Below are 23148 nucleotides of genomic sequence, written 5' to 3'. Positions count from 1 at the left end.
AATTAAAACAAAAGAAAATTATGAAAATACATTCATAATGTTATGAGAATAATGTCAAAATAATATGAAAATAGTTGTATTACAAGAATAAAGTCATAATATTATGACTTGTATTTTATGATTTATATTACACTTACTCTCATTTATTACTACTTTATTCTTGTAATTTGATGACTTTATTCTCTAAGTACCTTATTTTCATTATTCTGACTTTATTCTCTGAATTAATTTTTTTCTTAGAATGGTCCTAATACTAGAGTACAATTTTGAGATTAATTTAATACAATCTGGAATAAGGTTGTAACAAAATGTGGTAAAAGCGTTGTGAATAATTTCCAGTTGTACATACTTATATACTGTACATCTGTGTGATGTTTCCTCCTTAACATCTGCATTTTTGGTATATTCAAGATTTTAAAGAGACTGTAATAGTTTGAGATGCATGTATTATTCAGATGTTTTTTGTCTGTAAATTGAAGTGAGAAGCAGAGCTTCAGTTTGGTCCACGTTCATGATGCTTCTGCTTTACCGCCAACTCTCCAATGCCAAATCCATCCTGACAGAAGAGAAATTAGCAGCTAATGTTTCACAGTTATTCTAACAGGCAGCAAGCTGGGAAATATCTCTCACTGTACATGCTAAATGCCAGGACTCATCATAGGAAACCAAGCTTTCCAGTGACTAAAAAGCGCTGATGTCTGGTAGTGCAGTGAACAACTTGACACACTCTAGTTCTACAAAATCTGATGAGAAGCTCAGATTTTAATTTTTTTATTTTATTTTCATTTTTAGCTGCAGCATTTCACTAAAATATTCATAGAAATTGCAACATGTCTTCCAAGTTATTGCCTAACATATATTTGATAAAAGCTTCCAATTTTGACTAAAAATGTCCTGAAAGTTTTGGACTTTTTCCCAATGATAAAATCAAAAATGCTTTCAGTTTTATTTTTTACCTTTACATTGTTTTGGTTAATAGGTACATTTATTATAAGTTGAGAAAGTATTAATAGTCAAGCTATAAGTTTAGATTTGTACATGCCTCATGCATGTGAGTACGAGCTTTTATGTGACTCTGACTCCAACCGCTACATGAAGTTGAGCCAGCAGAAAAAAAGCTAATCTGAGTGGCTAGTAACTCAGCTAGCCAAAGCTAACACAACTATTTCCACAGCTAGTCTAACAGTTTGTCCAAATGCTTGTCTGTGTTTCTTGACAGTATTAAGGAAGGATAATTTAAAATTAACTTTGGACAAAACGTTTGGCTCTCTCTTCCTTAAATCTTCCGGGTCCTCAGCGGGCGGCGTGCAGCCAGAGTGAAAACAACAACAACACTGCGCGTTGACGTCACAGATCACAGAGTTTAATCCCATACAAAGCAACACATGAATCAATCAACAAAGCTGCAGAGGAACAGAGATATGCATTCTTTACCTTATACAGACAAAGACAGACAAAGACAAAGACAGACAAAAAACAAAACAAAGACGCGTCTTTGGAGAGAGCCGATGGAAAAAAGCAAAATAGTGGCAGCTCTCTGAATTTTTTCTCCTGACGCTAAGTCTTATACTAAAGGTGTGTCTTGTCTTTTTAATATATGCACTTAAGGCGTTCCTCTAGTTGACCAACTGGAAACTCCCTTAGGCACTCAGAGAAACTTAGGAACTCCCCCTAATTTACGGCAAAGATCAAAGGGCCATCTGGTCTCTGGTAAAACAAAAGAGCGAACCGCTTCGTCCCGACCCCCTGTGGTTCCACGGCCATTTTAGCAAAGAAAAAACATGAGATAAGACTTCACACCATCCCAGATGCTGGCCTCCGGCAGGCCTCCTCCAAGCTCCATTCATTGCCCTGCAGGAAATGCTAATTTTATGGCCTCCTGTGCTCTGGTCTGGCCGCACAGCGGGAGGCCCCATTGGGAGATCTGCATTTGGCCCCTGTTTGTCTAAATGCTTAACACAAACCTGTTCAAAATAAAGAAATTTGTTCAAAATAAGAGTGTTGAATATACCTTTTACACATGCCGTAAGATTAACTGTATTAAGCACTAAAAATAATCATTTTTCCTCAACAACAGCAACAGAAATGTAGTTTAAACAAGATAAGCTCAACTGAAACCTTGACTAATGTTCTGAAAATAATAACTCTAAAACTTTAGCAATTCCTTCTAATGGCTTTTTTCTCTCCATTTTGATAAGTCTCTGATTTTTTGGTCTATGTAATGTTTTGCAGTTCTATGTGTATTGAAAGGTCTGGCTGTATGGAAGTACTGCTTTGGCTCAGTTGTGTTTGTAGTGTTAAGCTGTTTTCTAGTCTGTCAAATGGACAGATGTCTGACCTTTAACTAAACAGGTTGCATCTTAGCAGGTAGATGGGAAGCTGCAGCGACCAATCAAGTCTCTGTTCTTGGCCTTAATTTTCCATATTTTCTTAAAAATTATATTATGTACCAACTGCTTCAAGGCTATTTAAAGAAAATTAGACCCTGTTGCAAATGCAATGCCCTTTACACGCTAAATGACATGGTTGTTTTACATAAGGTTTGAGAAAACTGTTTAATAATCTATTGAATTGTTTGGTTTAAGACAACAAAAGTTTCAAACGGAGCAAAAATAGTTTCTAAATTTTTAGCTAGAGTTTATTTCAGTAATTGGGACTGGTAGGCAGATGACATGCGATACTTGATTTCAGCCTGAAAATAGTACAAAAAATGTATATTCTCAACTGAGCAATGAACAACGGAGGCAAAACTGATAGAGAAACAAAGAAAGAGAAGTATTTTCTTATTTTGACATATATTTATTATAAACTGGACATTCAATTTCAACATTTCCACTAATTTATGGCTTTTTAAGCAGCTTTAAAAGACCGAAATCATAAAAAGATATGTCATGTAACTACAATTAAAACTATCCCTGGCATTAGAGTGGACATTTTTGAGTTTTTAAAATATAGTTATGTGCTACTGATGTCTTATGAAAATGATTTGTCAAAAAAAGAAACATTTCAAACTCATTTGGCTTTGTATACATGAATTTTGATCCTTTTCCTGATTTTGAACCATTAGTTTGTTTCATTAAGTCAGTGAAACATAAAATTCCAATTAGGAAGAATCCTGTGTGTGTCTGCCAAATGTAAAAATGCTAAACTGTGGCGATTAGCAGACTAATTTACACTTTGACTGTCTTTGGTTTTACATTGGTGTGTGTTGCATTTGACTGCTGCTTCCCCTCTGCTGCCTCAAAAGCTTTAATTCCACTCTAAATGGCTAAACAATATGAGTTGGGAAGGTCGGTATTCATTTGTTTTTACAAGAAGCGGATAATCAAGTTGCAACTACATTCACTTGTAAGGTTGTATTATATGATTACATTGGGTTATTAAAAGTATGGTCATTTTACTGGAGGACGTTCTTGAAAGGCAACCATCACAGAGCTCATTTAAGTACCTGATGATTTCAATAAAACTGCAGTTAAAGGTTGAGATTTGCTATAAGTCCATGAGCATTTTAAAAGCCTCTTTCCAGCCCCTAATGGCCTCAAAAAGAAATTAAACTGTTGCTTTTTGCTTAAACTTTAGGGTGCATTCACACCAGCCCTGTTTAGTCTGCATTAATTGCAATCTTGCTCCTTTGCCTAGAAAGTCCAGTTCATTTGGGGAGGTTTGAATGCACAATTGAACTCTAATACAAACTAAAAAAGCAACTCTAGACTGCTAAAAACCAAGGATTCAGGTGTTTGGCAGTTGAAGTGAACTTTGATGTGGTTCAATTGCTCCAAAAGCAGGAAGTGGACTACAGCTCAGGGCATTCTGGGTAAATACAATCAAAACAAACCAGGGAGTCTAAGTGGTATTTTATCAAAGGCAAAAATCTTACAACAGCTAACACCTCTCCATTTTTGTTAACAAAGAAGGAAGTTGTGCTCAGTGTCCTCTTCAGAAGTGTTTGAGTTTTTTCCTTCAGTTTTTTTGGTGCAGCGCCACCACCAGAGGAGAGGGGGGGGGGGGGGGGGGGGTTGTTTGACATAATGAAGTGCTAAAGCAAACCACACCAGCTGAAACTGTAACAAATGTTACAATCTTAGTCCAGTAGGTTTGGTTCAGTTGGGGGCTATCAGGTGCTTTTGCAACGTGTGTCAAGCACGTTGCAAAAGCACAAAATTGGTCACCTTTTCTGTGACCAATTATTCCATCACAATTGATTATTTTAGCAATACGTAAAGCTTGTTTTAAGAAAATATGTCCTTAATATTGTTTTAAAAAATATATTATTTCCACTGGCAGACTACTTCACTTAACATGAGAAAAATTTATTCTTATAATTGAAATAATTTGCTAGTGGAGTACTTATTATTAAATCAATGTTAAAGACGTTTTCTTAAAACAAGCTCCTCCAGCTTGCTGAAAAGTTACATGTAAGTTAGTTTTGTCTTGAAGTGTAGTAAGATATTTGAACAAAAAACTAGACAAAAACACTTGATAAGATTGTGTTTTTGTAGTGTGATGATAAACTGTAAAAAGAATAACTGGTCACAAAAAAGGCTGCACAACTTCTAATTTTGTTCAGTGAATACTTTACGATTAACCTTGGAGAAACTGACAAATAAAAGCTGTAGTAGGAGCCTTTGCTCTAGCTTTCTGTAGCCAAAGAGGAAAGGTGATTTTTAAAAAAGACATTACTGTACCTCAAATATAGGGACAAACAAGTTCATTAGTTAGTAATTAGCAAAGGTCACCAGTAATTATCCCCTTCCTGTGACCATAAACTGTGTCCTGGCAAGCTTCGAGGCTTCTGTGGCAGATCCATACTGGATATTCAGCAGCGGGCTGCGAGTCCATCTGTTAATATCGACGGCTGCTTACAGAAGCATGTCTTTATAATTGCATGTGCTGCTCAGACACGCTGCATGCTCCACTCCAGCAAAGGAGGCAAAACGAGCTTGATGAATGTGTCTCTGCAAATAGAGGAATTTATACTCTTTCTCTTCACTTTCCATCACTTTAAAAACAGGCCAATATTATTTTCATAACAAGTATTGATTGCACTTGTGCTAAAGCTCTCTCAGCAAATTAGGTGTGTGTAGGTATACATTACGTGTGTGAGCGTGGCGTTCTGCAGAGTTTTGCTCTTGAAGTAAGTGTTTGTCTGTGTGTAGTCGTCCATAAGGCTGATATGTGTATTTAAATGTTAACTAAAAGCTCAGATTTTTTCTCCAGTATAGTGGAGTTATCAAGCAAGCAACTTCAGTCATATAGATTAAGGAAAAGGTGCAGCACGCATACTGAATAAACTTTAATCTTAAATTTTTCTCTGAGTCACGTCTGTCTTCAAATAAAAAAGGGCCAGATGGTCAGTGTCCTAAAGAATAGAAATTTGACCGAATCCTTCAGCTTTATCCTCTCCTTATGTGGCTGTACGTCCTGTCACCTAGCAACTGTGTCACTACTAAACACAATCTAATAAAAATGGAACTTGAACTTTTGCAGAGCTTAATTTATTTAATCCTTTAAATTAATTAATCAAATACTTTTAAATTTTTTACAAACTCAGACAAAAAATGCCTATGTAAATAAAAGGCCAACAAAGCAAATGCTTTGAGATTTTAACTTTTTACATTTTTTAGAGGAACACCACCTATTTGCTATTAAGTATATGTATTTATGTATTTATGGACTTTCCTTTCGACTGAAAGTTATTCACAAAAAATCCGCCTTTTTAGCGCACATTTAAAACAAAGCAATTGCTCAATGCTTCTTAGCTTGCTTTTGACTAGAGATCACAAAGCAGCCAATCCTGGAACTGCTTTCACTTTCCTTGTCACTGATTGGCTGAACCTCCAAGACCAGAAATGAGGAAGACGGTTTGGTTTCCACTTTGCATATTCAAGCATACTAAGTTATATTTGGTACTATGAACTTCTAAAATAGGACGAAAGTGTTTTTATGGGGGTCTCGAGCATTTGTGGATTTTAACTATTCGTGGCCATATGTGATCCTTAACCTCCACAAATACCAGGGGTTCTCTGTACTTATTTCTAAAACCAAGCTTTTATATACTGCTCTATTTCACAGTTTATCTGCCACTGTTACAAGAACAAAAACCTCCTGTTTGGCCCTCAGTGATTGTTGGGATTAAGTGGCATTCGAAGGATACACCGAACAAACCTTTGATGCAAGTTTTCACAGCTGGCCTTCAAAACGTTTAGCTATAGATCAAAATTATTCTTAAACGATCCCTGAAAGACCAATGACTATATATTAAGTCTGCTAAAGTCTGCAACAGTATGCTAATGCTTTATGATGACTGCATTTGTGTAAATCTTTAGAGTATTGGGATCAGCGTTTACGATCCCCGGCATGAAAAAATGTCAGAGTGCCAATTTCACAGAGGACTGTACCAACTTCCAGATCTCAAACACACAATATTGTTTGTTTATTCTGTGAAAAAACTCTTCATTCCTAGCTGCCTAGCTAAAAAAATGATTTAAAACAATTCTTGAGTCTGATTATAAAAGATTTATCTTTTGTGAAAGATAGCTCTTATTTGTAAACCTTTTAATATTTAAAACTCAACAGTGTAGAGGATGCACAAAGGAATTCAATAAACTGAGAAACTCTGCAGACCTCAGTAGATGTGATTTATGCCAAACAAAAACAAGTTTGTGTTAATAAAATGTCAGGATAGAAAGACTTGGAGACTTGATGGTTGTCTGTGTTATTCTGAAAGGACTGAAGTCAACCTACCAGTGTTGTTCCTCTGAGTAGCTAGGATGTCCATTTAGATAAGGTTGGCTAACTTTGCAGTTTCGGGGTTTGATGTTACAATGACAGATGATGGTGCGATTTATTTTGAAAATAAATTTGCTTAATGAAAACACACCAGTTTTGCAAAAATGTTTTTCAATCAAAAGGTTTTGCGCTAGGATGAGCAGATAGATGTATTTCACACAACTGCAGTGGAAACACTTTTATCGGATCACACGAGTCGTGACCAACAGCTGGATGTTACAACTGGTGAAAATGACTGCAGGTAGGAGGATCATGGTTTGTTTTGTGTTTTTCGGACAATCTGCAGCTGCCTCCACCAGAGCTCTCACAGCATTGCACAGTTCATAAAATGTTGTATGTCATTCAAATATGTTGAATCCAGAGTTCTTCTATGTTGTAGGCGCTCCCAGGTAGGCAAGCTTGTTGCTCCAACGCCTGCGAAAGACTCCGACGTCTCCTCTGATGGTGATGAGCACTAGCGCCACAGCTGAATTATGAATATATCTCATGGAACGTTTACTTCCATCACTGCCATAATTTGTAATGACTTGCTTGAAAAAGCTTCTTCATGTTTAATTTAACTTATTATTTAATAGCAGCAATTGTGAAATTGCGTTTTTTTTTCGACATTAGCAGAAATGTAGTCAAAGATTTGTGCACATTTGTAATGGAAATGCAGCTACTGACCTGATGCTCTCTGCTGGGCTTCTTTAGATGGAAAACTGTTTCAATTTGAACAATGAACTGAGTTTAATGCTTTGTTTGATAACCAGGATCAGTTGGAATATATGTGACTGAATTGAAATGACTTTTTTTGTAAAGCGCCTTGGGAGCCATTTCACAACACCTGTTGTGAAATGGTTCCGTACAAGTAAACTGAATTGATCTGACAAAAGACTGAAGGTTTTGCACTTTAACCAGATGGAAATGCAGTGGTGAGATCCAAACATTAGTGAGACAAGGCTGGAAAACTGCAGGGCAAAACTGCTCCAACACTGTAGCTCCTCCTGAGAGTTACTACTGCTGAAGATGGTTCAACAAGCTCTTGAATCTTGAGGTGTTCATGGTTTTTCCATTTTGGCTCCGTCTCTTATTCTCTCCTGTCTTGCTCCTGGTTTCGTTCCCCCCATCCTGCCTTTAGCTCATAAATGTGCATCTGTCCATCTCTCTTTGAGGCTTCAAATCGTGGTCCTCTATCCCCACCCTCCACCTTCTTCACTGAAAGGAAAACTCCACCTCCTCGCTGCTGTTTATGTACTCTCTGACAGTGCATGCTCTCACTCTCTCTCTCCCCATAACCTTCCTCCTCCTCTTAGCATCCTCTCCCCTCACACCGCTCTGTGACTCCACTTGCGCTCGCAGCCTGTTTCCTGCCTCTCCGCTCTCCGTACTCACACCCCCACACGCATGCATGCACACACACCCTCATCTCTCCGTCTTCTCACACTCGGTCCTGTGCAGACTTGAGCTCTGGGAGTGGAGGAGATGATGCTGGCACTGATTCCCTTCTTTTCTCTAATAAAGAAGGGAAAACTAGTCTGAGAGAGATGTTGATGCAACAGCAGCTCTTTCCCTCTGCCTGCCTCCTGCCAAGCACCAGCTCATATTAGGTGGATTTAAGCGACAGAGAGAGCTTTGCAGTTGTGCTGTACTGGATCTTCCGCTTCTCCTTTTTCATCGTCCCACCTCAAAGGATGCTCAGATCCCTGCAGGATCAGGAATATCACTTCTGGAACTGTCATCGGACTCGCTGCCCCGGCATCGTTGCAGTCTGAGGCGGCCCGGAAAGCAGAAGCATGTCAGAGGCACCTGTGATGCTGAAGGAAATGAGCCGAATGCGTGCCGTTCTGCAGGACTCGAGCCTCTGAACCAGATTGAGATTATCTTGGAAGAAATCTGTTGGATCCTTGGAGTTGCTTTCTCATGGTTTTCTAACTTTGATCGCTTGGAACCGACCAATAGGTAAGGTTTTGACTTCCTCTGTTGCTTCTTCAAAGCGTCTTGTCTTCATCTTGTCCACTTCACCAGATTTGCTTTTGCTGGACTAGTTTCTCAGCTCTGGAAGAGCTCCAGCGCCGTCTGATTAGTCATTACTGCCGCTGCTCCGTCCTGTTTACTATGCATCACCCAGCGTCTACGGCGGCGGCAGCGCTTGCAGAGTGCTTCTGCTCGGCTGCAGAGCGGAGAGGAATGCTTCTGCAGATGGGAAGGCAGTGGCAGCGGGTGTTAAGTGGATTTGAGTTTTGTCATGATCTCTCTGCTAGTCTGAGTGCAACAGGAAGCAGTACTGACACTGTGATTTTTTGTGCAATTCTTTCTGGTTGATTCTCAAATTCTTCGATGTATAGTATCGAAGTTATTTACTGATGAATTTTTCCTCTTCAGTTGTTCTTTTCCTTAATGTGCTTGTTGGATTTGCAGGTGTATATTGCTTCAGGGTTGTTCGATGTTCTCCTTTTTGTGTTTTTTGTGTCGTTTCTGGTATATAGGTGCAAAATTTTCAGCAAGACTGAGATTTTCATAGCATGTCTAGTCTACCTGTGTGTTTAGCTTTTTTCTTGTGTGTCTGGATTTATCTAAAAAAAAATCCACCTTTTCTGTGTTGGTGAGCAATTTTTGCTTCATTGGTTATTTTCTTTCAGAAAACTTCCCAGTTTCTGTTTATTAGTCTTCCTTTAATTTTATTTCACATCTTTTGAAATGACTCAATAGATGTGCATTTGAGTCATCTTTGGTTTATTAGTTCTGATGTTTCCTTTAAAATCAAGTCTAATGTATGTGTTGCTATCGAAACTGATAACTTCCATATCAAAGTGAGAGATTTTGCAGTTAATACATATTTGTGAACATCTGTCATTGTGCTTAACTTTCCCTTTTGCATCCAGCATTGGTGCTGGATTTCTTGTGACAAATCTACCATTTTACTGGTTTTCAGTTTGTGCTTGGCTGGAAAAAGATTTACCTTTAGAAATCCCATCTTCCTTTATTTCTTTCGGTTTACAGTTAGATTTGCTGGTGAATGATCTCAGCTTTATCAGTTCCAGGATAGTTACCTATCCCGGGTTTAAAAGTACCTTTTTTTCCCCTTAGAAATGAATGGCTGATTGCAAGTTTCTGGACTTCACCTTAAAAGGCGAATTTTAGTGCCTTGTTATTTTTAGAAGATGCTTCTTGGAAACATTTTGTGTAGATGTAGTAGTTTGTCCTTTCCAGTGGACACATATAAGATTTTGACAAAATATTTTTTCTTATGAATTGGTGACAGGTGTTTACCACTGTGCTGGATTGATCATTCTCTGTTTTGTTTTGCAGCATTTGAAAGAGAAAAATTATCACGTTTTGTGTTTATTGGATGACGGGCAGGTATGTGTAGAGATATGAGCGATAGAGACAAGAATTTGGTTAGCAGGTAAAATACTGAAAAATTTGATGTTTTAAATGCATCAACACTGAGAATTACAAATGTTTTTTGATGTATAAATACTCAATAGGGTGTAGTTTGACCTTTCTTTGAGTTTAATTAAATTCAGGAAACAAATAAGGACATTATGTTTTGATTTATAAACAGGAATAATCTTGTAATTGTCTTTTATGTCACATTCAAAACCACTACATTCAGACACCAAGCACTTTTTCTCTGTACTGTATTATATTCCTAAATTGTAACAAAATGAGTTAACATTTGAATCGGTTTCAGACTTTGGAGAAAACTGGTTATTGGTTTCAGGAATAGCCTGACTGACGCATCTAAATCAGGCTTGATTCAACTGGACTAAACTGGGACCAGAACGATTAATGTAAATATAGTGTTAAACTGGAAAAAACCCACACAAGGTGAATGAATTATGCAAGAGATTAAAGCATATTTAGGATAATCAACTTTCTTAATGCATCAAAACACCAAAAATATGGAACCTAGTAGAAATTAGATGAGTACAAAGGAGAAAAAGAGATTGGGATGAGCTCGTAAAATGTAGTTATATGTACATTTGTTAGTTTTAGTGACTAAAACTAATAAATGGGACGAAATACAAATAAAATGTATTGTATTTGTTTAGCCCTGTCTATCAGGCAAGATTTTTCTTGACTAAGGTCATTTTTTGTGTGCGTTTGCTGTTTTTTGTTTGTGGCCAGTCAGTCTTGCTTTTTTTTCTTTATATCTTCTAAATTGATCATAAAAACTGGACTCAAATGTGTTTTTAACTGCGTCTAGTGATCTTGGAAAAATCGATTCAGATTGCTCAACCACTTGTTTTACGACATTTTTATGAAACTACAGCACACTGTTTCTGTCTTTGCTATAAAAAAAACACTTTCCCTCTATCTTTTTTCATTGTTTTGGTTTAAAGTCTTTAAGATATCTCTAAATATGCTATCTGTGTGGTTCATAGTCACTATAAACTTATACTCAGTTTTTCTCTTTTCATGATCGATTCTCAGAGATAAACAGAGTTGCATTGTCAGGTTTTGTTTTCCATAAGATCTGCTTGTTTTTGGTGAAAAGAGTCTTTAGTTCTGGTCAGTCTATGCTGGTTTTGGTTTACATAAATCAGACTTTACTTTTATTTGGATTTTAGGTTGCAAACACAATGCAGCATATTGTTAGAGTAGAGGGAAAATGACATCATTCAAAGATCTTTTTTACACATGAAAGCAGAACAGTCTGGCATTAGAACAGAACACATTAAACATGTCTGTTCTGGCTACTAATTAATTGTGAGACATCTGGGTGAATGGTTTACGACCCCAAAGTGACCCGCATGTGCAGAAGAAGAGTGTAGACAGGAAGAATGAACAGCGCCATCTACGGATCAATTTTAAAGTTGTTGAGCAATGGGAGCTGACAGTCTTGCCACAAGATCATAAGAAGATGAAAGAAGCTAAGACAAAAGAAAGCACAATTAATAGAAAAGGTTTCTTGTGACACATTAACTCCAACGTCTGTAGAAAAGTCTGTCTGGATGGTTTGATGCAACATAAGCGTTCAGACTTCAGAAGCTTTGAAAACTCTCAGATGCATTTCTGATTTACTACTAGATATTTACTACTACAAATCAGATTTTTTTGAGGGGTGAAAAGATCAGAATTAGACCGTTCAGACGGCCATGAAAACATCTGATTTGGTCGCATTTGCTTGCTGTGTGAACGTATAATTTACTAAGAAGGAGGTAACAAAAAAGTCCTTGAACTGACCCCAAATCATGTGTTCTTTAATTACTGACTCATTTCAGCAGATGAATATACTGATCCATGTTCGTGAAAGAAAACTTTAGTTTCTGGGTGGTTGCATTTTCAGGTTTTATTTTCCATAAGATTCCTTTGCAGTTTTAAAAGAATATGAGGACATGTCAACTTCTTTGCTAAAATAAAACATCTTTCTTTATTTTTTTTTTCAAAAATCAACCATAGATTCACTCATATATTCACTCATGCTCCATTTATCCTGGTTAACTTAAAAGAGCAACATATTGTGCGCCCTGAGCCAGACGCCTGTGAATGAGATCTGTAACATCTAAACATGATGGGCATACATGTCGTAAAAAATTAGCTTTAATGACTTATATTGGAACAGTTTCACTGCTCAGTGGTAAAATTAAACAAAATCCATGAAACATTCTTTTATTCACCTACATCAATACATTGGAAAGGTCCAATAAATTTGGAGAAGTTCTGTGACAGTAGAGTATTTTGGATCAATTTCTAATCAGATGGAGATTCCAAGGTAATTGGTGTAAAAGATTGTGCAAAATCCCAAATTAATCAGATGGGTCACTAGTTTGCTGAGGTCTGGAAGAATTGGTTATTGTCTACCTGGACTAGAAACTGCTAGAAAATCTCCAAGTATCCATGAACTGCTAGAACTCCCTGAAGATTGAGCTGCTTGGCCACAATGATTGTCTAGGAGTTAAAGGTGGGGCTTTCAAACGACAGATCAATGAGTTGGTTGTTCGCCATGAAGGCAGCAGATAGGGATGGAAGAACTGTTGTGCTGTTTTTCCTGGTCTTTGAGTCTTGTAGAAGGTTTTGGCTTTAGAAGGTTTGGTGTTGGTCTTGGAAGGTCTGGTCTTGGTCTTGGTCTTGGTCTGGTCATGCTCAGAAGCTTTTTTCATGGCGATAAAACATGGGTGACCAAAGTGTAGCTCAATGAGGAATATTTAAGCAAATGTTAGAGCAGATGTATCATATTGTACATACATTATATGTACAATATGATAGAATAGAATAGAATTCAACTTTATTGTCATTGCACTGTCACAAGTACAAGCAACGAGATGTAGTTTGCATCTATCCAGAAGTGCTCTACGAGATATAAATATTTATTTACAGATGTACAAGACTATGTATGTATGTATGGACTATAAGGGGTTATAGCAAGAGATATAGATATTGTGTATAAATATAAATATGGGAGCTATATGCACAGATTATACAGATTATACAGAATATACAAGAATGTTAGGGAATGGATTATAGATAAATAATGGCAGATAAAATTTACAGGTTGTATGTGTGTGTGAAGAAAACAGTCCGTGATGTGTGTGTGTGTGTGTGTGAGGATAGTCCATGTGTTATTGTTGTATGAGAGGATAAGGGAGTACAGTCCTTATAGTTTATGTTTTATGTCAGGAGGCGTTCAAAAGCGTGACAGCTGTGGGAAAGAAGCCACACGCTCCACCACTGTCCCCTTAATGTGGATGGGTGGATGTGGGTCAGCGTTCCTCCTGAAGTCCACGATAAGCTCCTTGGTCTTCTCGGTGTCCAGCTGCAGGTTGTTTTTGTCGCACCACTCAGCCAGACGGTCTACCTCCTCCCTGTAAGCGGCCTCGTCATTATCTCTGATGAGGCCGATCACCGTGGTGTCGTCTGCGAACTTGATGATGGCGTTAGAGCAGACTAACGCCATCATCACCGTACGACGTCTGCAGTCGTAGGTGAAGAGGGAGTAGAGGAAGGGACTCATCACACAGCCTTGTGGCACTCCGGTGTTTATGATGATGGTGGATGAGAAGTGGTTGTCCAGCCGGACATGTTGAGGTCGACTGGTCAGGAAGTCGAGCAACCAGTTACACATGAGTGGACTGATGCCGAGGTCTGTGAGTTTGGCAATGAGTTGTGATGGGATGACATGATATAAGGGGATTCAAGAAAAATCCATTATAATTTATGTTTGAGGATTTATTTTTGTGTAATCACTCTGTAAAAAGAAAAGTTCAAATAAATTGTTAAAAGGCAAAAATTAATGACATTCATGCCTTTGAGAAGATGTGACCTTCCTGCTGTGAATCACAGTTAAGAGCATCTTTGCTTTGATTTAAAGTGCTTTCCTCCTTTTTTTTTTATTTTACTGGAGCAATTTCATATAAATACTCTGGCGTTGTATAGTTTTGGTTCCGATTCTTGTTTTTCACCAGATTCTTGAACATGATGAGTCTATTTTAGGTCAATTTAAATTCTCTCTCGGAGCTCGATGTTAATTCTGTTGCAAGAAAAGAACAACTTCTGCATTTCCAAACGTGTTCCTTTGGGTCCTTAATGCAGCAGACACAAATGTAAGAAGCAAAGAAAAGGAACTGTTTATTGTGATTGAACAAAAGGAAGTGGGAAATAATGTGAAGACGAGTTCTGGAACATAAAATCTCTCCACCTACATCATTAAAGCGCAAAATAATGAATAAAACCATCAATGGTACTGAGAATGTTTCTGAGGAGGAGCTCTGCATGTGTTTACTACTTTGTTCAGAAACACCCAAGGCCTTTTGATGAACCGGCTGCAAAGAAGACTTGATGTGCTGTGTTTTCTTTTCTACCTGCGAGCTGCATGATTGTAGAAAGTTAAAACTCAAAATAGGTAAAAATCAAATAAGAGCGTTTGAGCCTGAAAGGGCGAGCCGGGGTTTGATGCTTCTGGTGGGTAATGAGGCAGAATATGAGCAAGGACTCTGTAGTAATAATAATAACAATATAACAATGCAGAGATGGAGGAACCTCAGCATCAATCAGATGCCTTCAGCTTTCATTTATAATGGGACTTTAGGGGCCGTTTGGTTGGTTTAAACACACAGGAATTTAAATATGGTGGCACCTAGTGGTAAAACTGCATATTGCCTTTCTATCTGCCCATCCATCCTTATCCTTCTATCCATCCTTCCATCTATCCTTTCATTCATCTACTGCATGATGAATCCTTCTGTCCATCCTTCCATCTATCCTTTCATTCATCTACCATCAAACCATCATCTTTTTGTCCTTCCACCCATCATCCTTTCATTCCATCCATCATTCTTCCCTCTAGCCATTTGTCTGTCCATCCACTCTGCCATCCTCCTTCCATCCATCCTACCCACCAGGATATTGTCCATCTGTCCACATTTTACACTTTCCATTTTCAAACTTTGTAGACTGTAGAAGCCATTCTACAGTCTGTACAGTCTACAGTTTTTATTTCATAAATATGAAATAAAAAATCATTTGGACAGAAAAAAACATTCCTTTGTCTTCTCAAATCCTCCTAGACACAAATCCGGAAACTTGTCTAATGAAATCTTGAGATTAGAAAAACCAATGTACTACATCTGTTGCTTTAACTGTACTCATGAAATTATTGGAAACCAATTTGGGTTGTTCCCCAGAAGAGCTCCAGCCGGCTTGGTAAAATAAGGCTGTGGTTGGGGAAGGAAGATGAGTAAAAGGACAACTGGCGACTCTGATGTATGTGAGATGTTTCTCTGTTTGACTCCCCCTTCACCTCACAGAGCACTTATAAATTACTCAGGCTAAAAACGAGCCCACTGCCACACACAAGAGGATCATAACTGCATTAGATCTGAAAGGACGTCACCTGAAAGCTGATTCAGAGCCAGAGGACGGGCTGATTCGTCCTTCAGCGAGATGCCACCCTGAACAAATCAGTCGTATTTTAGTCCTCTGACAGCTTCCTCTGTTCCCCTTCAGCCTCAGGACACAAACGTTTTGGGAACAGATCGACTTCGAGGCATAAAAGATGGGATTTAGAGGGAGAGACTGATCGTGTAGGCATTATTCCGAGGAAGCTGGAATGAAGATAGAGGAAAGTTATCGTTTAAAATGACACTAAACCTTTCCCAGATGCAGCATTTCTTGTGTGTGAAGCCTCTTTCTTTTACTTTCAGTGGTTTTCATTCTGTAGTGTGATCATAAAATAAAATGCTTATGTTTCTCTGCTTAGACTGACACTGACTGGCGTTTTGGGAAACTGAGCCTCGTCTTTTCTGTAGTAATCAAACACGTTGGGGAGCAAACAGTGATTTCATGTGCAAGTGGTTAATTAAGGAAGTGTTTGCAGGAGGAAATCAGGCTCATTCTTATGCTTACAATTTAATTACAACATTCTGTCCTCTATTTTTTATATAGAACATGCAGGATGAAGTTATTGATAGATATTGCGTACCTCATAAAGATTTCCAGATGACAGTCTGCAGTAAACAACATGAAACTGACAAATAATGTTTCAATTGTGTTTGAGCAACCTTAGCTTTTAACTAGATTTGTGATCTAGTTTGAGTTTGAGTTTGGTATTTTATTTAAAATGTAATGATATTTCAATCAGTTTAGTTGGATTCCATGCAGGGTAATAATATTCCCACAGTTTATGGATGAGAAACAGGACCACAGCGTCACAGGTCTCCTACCATAACTATTTTCTGGACCACTCATGCAAACGGAAATTATCGAGCTTGTTTAGGTTCTTGTTCTGGGGCCTTCTAAATACTTCGCTGTTGCTGAGAAAGTTTTACACTTGAGGTTAAGGGATGGAAAGTGAAGGTGGATGACTGCTTTTTCTTTATCACTGAAAGAATTTAACAGCTGAATCTCATCTGCTCCCTTTTCATTTCGATCAGCCTGCTAATTAGATTAAAATGCTGATTTCTTTCACAACTTCCCCTCCTGATGTTATCATAAGGCTGATATGAAGAGAATATCATAGATCTAATTAACTCAGTAATTTAAAAACTATGGTACATTTTCTGATATGATATATGGATGCATAATAAAAATTATATTCTGTTTCCCATATTAGCTTCTTGTAGTTTTCCACTCCTGAAATGTCTTTTTTTTCTTTATATTCCTTTTCTTCTTGTCGTCCCGTTCCTTGTCTTCTTTTTCTTCATTTTCCCCCTAAACAATACATCTTGATTTCTTTGTGTTTCTACATACATCTATTGCCTGGCTTACGCCGTCCAATTAGAGACAGCAGCAACGTATTTCATTACAGACATTCTGTAAGAAAACATCCGCTGAAATCTCCGTAAATCATCTAGTAAAATGTGTGTGTGGATGAGTGTTGCTGTAAGGACTGTGTTTGAGCGGGGGGATCTCTCTGGGGAGGCATGGAAAGGAAGGACTGTGGAGTCGACTTCCTTTCCGCTAATTACCCAGCAACCGTCCTCGCTAATTGTCAGGGCTTCACATGCACTTGATGTCTTTAAATATCTAACAGCAAGAAGCCACCTAAAGGAAGCAGAGAAATGATAGGAGAGGGGGAGGAGAAAAAAAAAGAGGTCAGGCTGTGCTTTGAAGTTGTGCAGGACCGGTAACCAGCAGAATAGCTGCTGCTGGATGCGGGATCATCTCGGAGGTGGCAGAGCCGCTCTTCCTCCGAGCGCTGCACACACATCAGCTGCAAGTAAATAACTCACAGTGACATCAAACAGACACGATCGTCCGCTTCTGAACGCGCATCCATACAGTCTAACGTCATCTGCTGTAACCGAGAGCCGGAGTGAAATGTTTGTGCCGGTAAAGCTGTCCTGACTTTATCGCACTAAGGATATTAAGGTTTTGCTGAACCAGATCAGATTTACCAAAACCCGCAATGCAACTTCATGCTCATTTATGACTATTTAGAGTTTTGAATTCGTGGGATTTAGCTGCAAATGGCTGAAATACTTGAGATCTTGTCTAAAAGCTACTATAATTGGCCGTTTTAATAGTTAGAACACCAAATATGGGTTAATATCCCTTAATTAGCACAGTGGAAGCTGTATTGGAGCTACCACAGAAGCTAACATCTACAATCTTATTTCTTGGAGATGCAGCCAATCAACTCCAGCAAAATAAATGGTGGTCCTGGATTGGCTGCTTTGAAAAAGCAAGTAGCATTCTTACCAGGTATATAAGCATCCCAAACTGCATTTTCTTTTGAATACTTAAGATATGCACTATGAAAGAATTTGGGAATAAAGGGCAATATATGTTTTTTTAATACAGAATAATACTGATTTATTTAGGGTATAGATTAGACAGGACTTGTACTTGATCAGATCCAGAAAAACTGTGAAATATTCCTTTGCTGAACAGGAAGCCAACTTCAGCATTGTGTGGTTTCTAGATTTGCAAAACATAAAGTCTTGAACTAGGTAAATGTTAGTCACTCAAATGTCCAGAATCTTACAATTAAAATCTAGAAAATTGACAATAGAAAGATAAAAAAATATGTGATTTAAAATTGGACATATTTTTGTCAAGAAATTAGGAAAATATAACATTCTTGTTATTGTTTTGCATTTTTAGGTAAATCCTCAGTTTTACATGCATGCAAATATGAGGTATTTGTGAAGGTCAAGAAAGTGAATGAATATTTCATTTTAAATGAAATTAAAATGTTTTTCTTACATTACATTATAATACAAGACTAGACCACGAAACTTCAGTTGAAATTATGGTTTGAAAAAATGTTGACACATAAAACAAATGTCTCTAATTGAATTTACCATTTTTTGTTTTCAACTGTGAAAAACTGAGTTTCATAAAATACTACTACATAACTCACCTTGAGCTTTGTTAACTGTTTCTTAAGTGAAAACCTTTAAGGACCAAAACTCAGAACCTTTGCTCCTCTTTAAATATTTCTCTAAATTAGTTTTAAAACAAAATGTGACAACTGGGAGAAAAAACAAACAAAAAAATAAAAAAAATAACAGGATGTTTCAGATACCAATGCAAGGTAGACACATGCAGCACCAGTAAAACAAAATCCATGCCTGCAGTGAAATATCAAAGAGCAATCGGTTAAATCAGGCTTGACATGAATATTTAAGGCAAACATGAAATGAACGAGGAGTAAAAACAGGAAAGATTTCACACTGACTGCTGACAGATGACGCTTGTCTGTGTTTACCCAGAGATTTAATTAGACTGTTTGTGTCTTTAAAGCCATTTCCAAACCAAACCTGAGGTCTCTGGAAAGTCCTTGCTCTCCGTTTGGGGTTTTATCCCCCTCCTACACGAGTGATCCTGACAGCCTACTTTAGTGGTGCAGAAATTTCTGACAACCTGATTTGTCTCGCAGAGAAGAACAAACACAAAAGGTTCACGTGAAGGTTGGGAAACCTGGCTTTGGAGGGAAACGAAGCGGCTGATGGGCTTTTGATTGCATACTGTAAGTGGAGCAAATAGATTAAACCATGAGTCACATTGCATAAATACACAAGGGGAGGTGGATTCCTAAAGGAATCTGTAATGCCTGATTGCTCACATAGATTCCTGAGAGGCTACATCGTAAATACAGCTGGTGTAATGTCCTGTGAAGGAACATGGCTTTCTGGGGAATAAATGGCACCTGGTCCTAAACCAATTAGCACTTTTCAGAGTGAAACCAAGCTAAGCAGTTAAGATTACAAAGAAATAAGACCAAAACCAAGATTCTTAATACTTAACTGAATTCAGATCATTTTCTCTCTGCTTTAAAGTGGATTTGTCTGTAGATAGTTTCCAAATTAAAGGTATGTTATCTTTGTCCCCATTGGTTGTACAACTGTATATCTTTGGAAAAGCATTAGTAGCACCTCCTGCACAATCAACAAGACTGCAACAGGTGGTTTGGCAAGTCAAAGAACAAAATGTGTTGTTTCCAGCAGCCATTGTACATAGCATACAGCAGTAAAACCAGTTGTCCAAACGTCCCGGAGCTCCGCTTGGGTTGCTCAGCGTTGGGCTGGGCTTCCTGGGGGTTGCTAGGTAACAGCATATTGCCTGCTCATTTATGTTGTTACACTCCAGACCTTTTCCAGATACCAAAACACATTGACTTATTGCTTTTTTTAAACAGTGAAAACCCAAATGGAAGTACAAGAATGTAGATTTTGAATAATAGATCACATTTAAAGTATAATTTGAGTTTTCAATAAACATTCTGGCCTCACCTATTTGTTATAAAGAAGATATATTCACCACTCTTTATAAAAAGTCAATCTTTCACACTCTGCAGCCCGTTTTTAAATAAAACACATACAAATATAGATAAAGAAAGTCAGATTCAAAGCAGCTGCAGACTCATCTTTTTAAAGAAGCGAAACAATCTTTTCTTCATCTGAAAAGCAAACGTATTTTAAAATGGAACACTTACAGATTCAAGAAGTTTATGTGCTTTATTCATAATTCAAACACTTTTCTAACCTTGAAAACACATTAAAATTCAAGCATGTTCTATACGTTTTCCAGCAGCAGTAAAAAAAAAATGTAATGGAAAAAAATGTTTAGGATTTTTCTATTCGAGCTACAAATAACCTTCATTCCAACCAAAATGGGATGACTAAGAGTTTTAGCATGCCTGCAGATGAATTAATGCTGGGAGGAAACACTTTCATGGTAAGCTGGATAAGTAGCAACAATTATAAATCTGTCCCTAGAGGGGATGAGCCCGGAAAAATTATAGCCCAAAAATATGTGTGAGATGGGATTTTCAAAGGCTGCTCATTTAAGAAAAGAGTAGAATACCCTCATCAGCTTCTAGTGTTGCTGATCAGCACTTCTGTCATTTCAACTGCAAAAAACGCCGCTATCTGTTGTCCCATGTAACAAAAAAATATAACACAAAAAAGTTTAAGAGTTCTTACTGAACATATTTAGACTGAAATATAATAATGATCTTTGTAAGGTCATGATGGGGATTTGGGGTTGGTGTATTTACCATACAGGAGAAGGTTGAGGTATTTTTGTTGCAACCTTGAATGAGGATTTGTGTGAACAAGAGTTTGAAATAAAACTGACCAAGTATCAGTCCTCTAAATAGGCATTAAGTGTGGCTGCTGCTTTTGCATTGTCTAAAGGGGGCCCAGACTCTAAGAACCCCAATACTTATTACTGCCTCAGGTATGGCTTTTGTGTTTGGAGGAGCACCCACACCTCCAAATTGCACCCATGCTCAGTTGTGCTGGTTGCTGGATCACCAAATGAAGCAATGTGTAGCTCTTAAATTATCAAATGGAGAACCCTGGCATCAAATATGGACTCGCAACGAAATGAGTTACATGATTATCTCTTTACCAAAGTACCTGTCAGTCAGAAACAGGAGAAACAAACATCTGCAAGTATTTGAGTTTGACCAGGACCAAACTGTGATTGCTAGCAACTTTATCAGAGCTTCACTAAGGGCTCCCACATACTCAGCGGCACAGTGCGTATTCTCACATTGTCTATGGACAGTTGGGATTTTATAACTGAGCATACCGTTTGCCTACATTTTATTTTGCTTGCTCTTACAAACCACTTAGATGTTAGTGTGGAGTAAAATAAAACACATTGATTTGTTTGTCAAAGATTGTGAATAATTCTGATGAGACATTGAATGTAGTGAATCAAGACGTACGCTGGCTACGAACAGATGATTTGCTGATGTATGATGATTATGTGATTACTGGACCTTGAAACAAAGCAATGAGAGATGACCACTTTTGCTAACAAGATGCTTCAAGGCATCATTCATTCAGGGATTTTATTGACAACCTCCCAGGGATCATGATTGCTGAACAGTCACAAAAAAAGGAGGGCATTTATCTCTTTTAGAAATTATGTCGCAGAAATCAAAATGTTGCATTGGTGGAGTTTCACATTGATTAGTCATTGTACCATGAGATTCAACTCTGTGCTGAAAAGGGTGGTTATTGTCTTGCAGACAATAAGGGAGGGGATTTCGGGGGAAGAAAGAGGGTGAAAGAGGGGTTCAGAAGGCAGAAAATAAAATGACCAAAACTTGGAAGCAATGAAGCGGCAGAGGAGAAAAGGAAAAGCGAGAAGATTAGAGAAACAGACCATCAAACTGAGATGGAGAGAGGGAAATGTTGTAAATGAAGTGAAATAACAAGAATCCAATTTCATTTGCATCCAGAGAAAAAGCTTGTCTTCATACATGGCCCTCGTAAAAAAATATTCAACCATCTGTTGTATCAGTTTTTAAAGGAATTAGCTCTCATTTATTCATCTTTAGGGTGGCAGATTGCTATATGAACCAACCATCTGTCCATTCATCCAAACGGGAAACCTGCCTGGATGGAAACATGCTGCAGCACCTTACGGGGTACACAGCCCCTCCTCTGGTTCTGGTTCTTGTCTGTGATCTGGTCCCACTGAGATGAGACAAGAGAAACTCAGAAGGAAGCCATCCTGCAGCCGTCTGTATCTGATGAACCATCTCATCCTTTCAAAGTGGAGAAGCAGCATTTCTATTCTCCCCCAGGATTGCGAATCTCCTCACTGAGCCGCATCCCAGCCGCCCGCTGGACGTACATCACTTCCAATGTTGCTATGTCCTCTTATTATAAGCAACTTTGGGCTTGCTTTTTTTTCTGCTTGCAAATATCGTGAGTTGCAGGTTGAGTTTTTTTTTTTTTTGAGTTTGTCTTTGAATGTGAAGTTGCTTATATGGAGTTGGCTTTCTTTCCAAGAAGATTATTTCCCAGCTCCCCACAATAAAGCAAAACACTAGTGGTCAGTAGTTTGCAGTGTAGTCTGTGATATGCAGGTATACACTGTAAAACCACTTTAAAATCTCTTCAATTTGTGTTTACCCACTTAAAATAAGCAGAGTGTCATATCAAGTCAGGCTTTGTCTGTCCATCTTTTCCTGAATGATCTGACTCATTTGACTGAGTGTGAATGAAGATATACTAAAGATCTGTTTTTTGTGGGGTTTTTCCCTCTTCTTTTTTTATGCTTTTTTTCTTTTTCCAATCTGGCTAAAGGCAGTGATGCTGCTCCACTGAGCTTTGTTTTATTTTTCACATACTTCTGTTCCTGGAGCTAACAGTGAATCTGTGGTGGCTTATTTTACTTGACGTAGTGGATGCAGAGGTTTAAAGTCTGCTGGGCTGTCTGTTTAAAATACAAACTGGAGCAGCTTGTGTTACATGTATTGCTTTAAAGTAAGTGACTGGGCTCATCTCAAACGTGTGTAGCTGAAAAATAAACTATTACAGTTTATATTGGGGTTGAAAGCTCCAATAAAACGTTACTGTTTTGCTTTCAAAGACGACATGTTTCCATGATTTTCTGTAGTGGATAATCTACAATTTTTCAGTTTGTATGTAAAAATGCACTGAATGTTTCCTTTTTGTTATTATTTCA

General features: G+C 37.9%; 1 protein-coding gene across 1 annotated transcript in view; it reads left to right on the top strand.

The window, feature by feature from the left end:
• Window positions 1-8102: 8102 nt before the first annotated feature.
• Window positions 8103-23148, top strand: part of sgcd (sarcoglycan, delta (dystrophin-associated glycoprotein)) — a 259342-nt gene continuing 244296 nt past the window's right edge. Inside the window, exon 1 of the mRNA XM_032576208.1 lies at window positions 8103-8730. The gene's annotated coding sequence lies outside the window, so the exon portion shown is untranslated. The remainder of the gene's footprint in view (window positions 8731-23148) is intronic.

This window comes from Xiphophorus hellerii, chromosome 11 (genome assembly GCF_003331165.1).
Source record: "Xiphophorus hellerii strain 12219 chromosome 11, Xiphophorus_hellerii-4.1, whole genome shotgun sequence".
Taxonomy (NCBI): Eukaryota; Metazoa; Chordata; class Actinopteri; order Cyprinodontiformes; family Poeciliidae; genus Xiphophorus; species Xiphophorus hellerii.
Note: the sequence above shows the minus strand (reverse complement) of the source record. Positions and strands in the feature narration are given on the sequence as shown.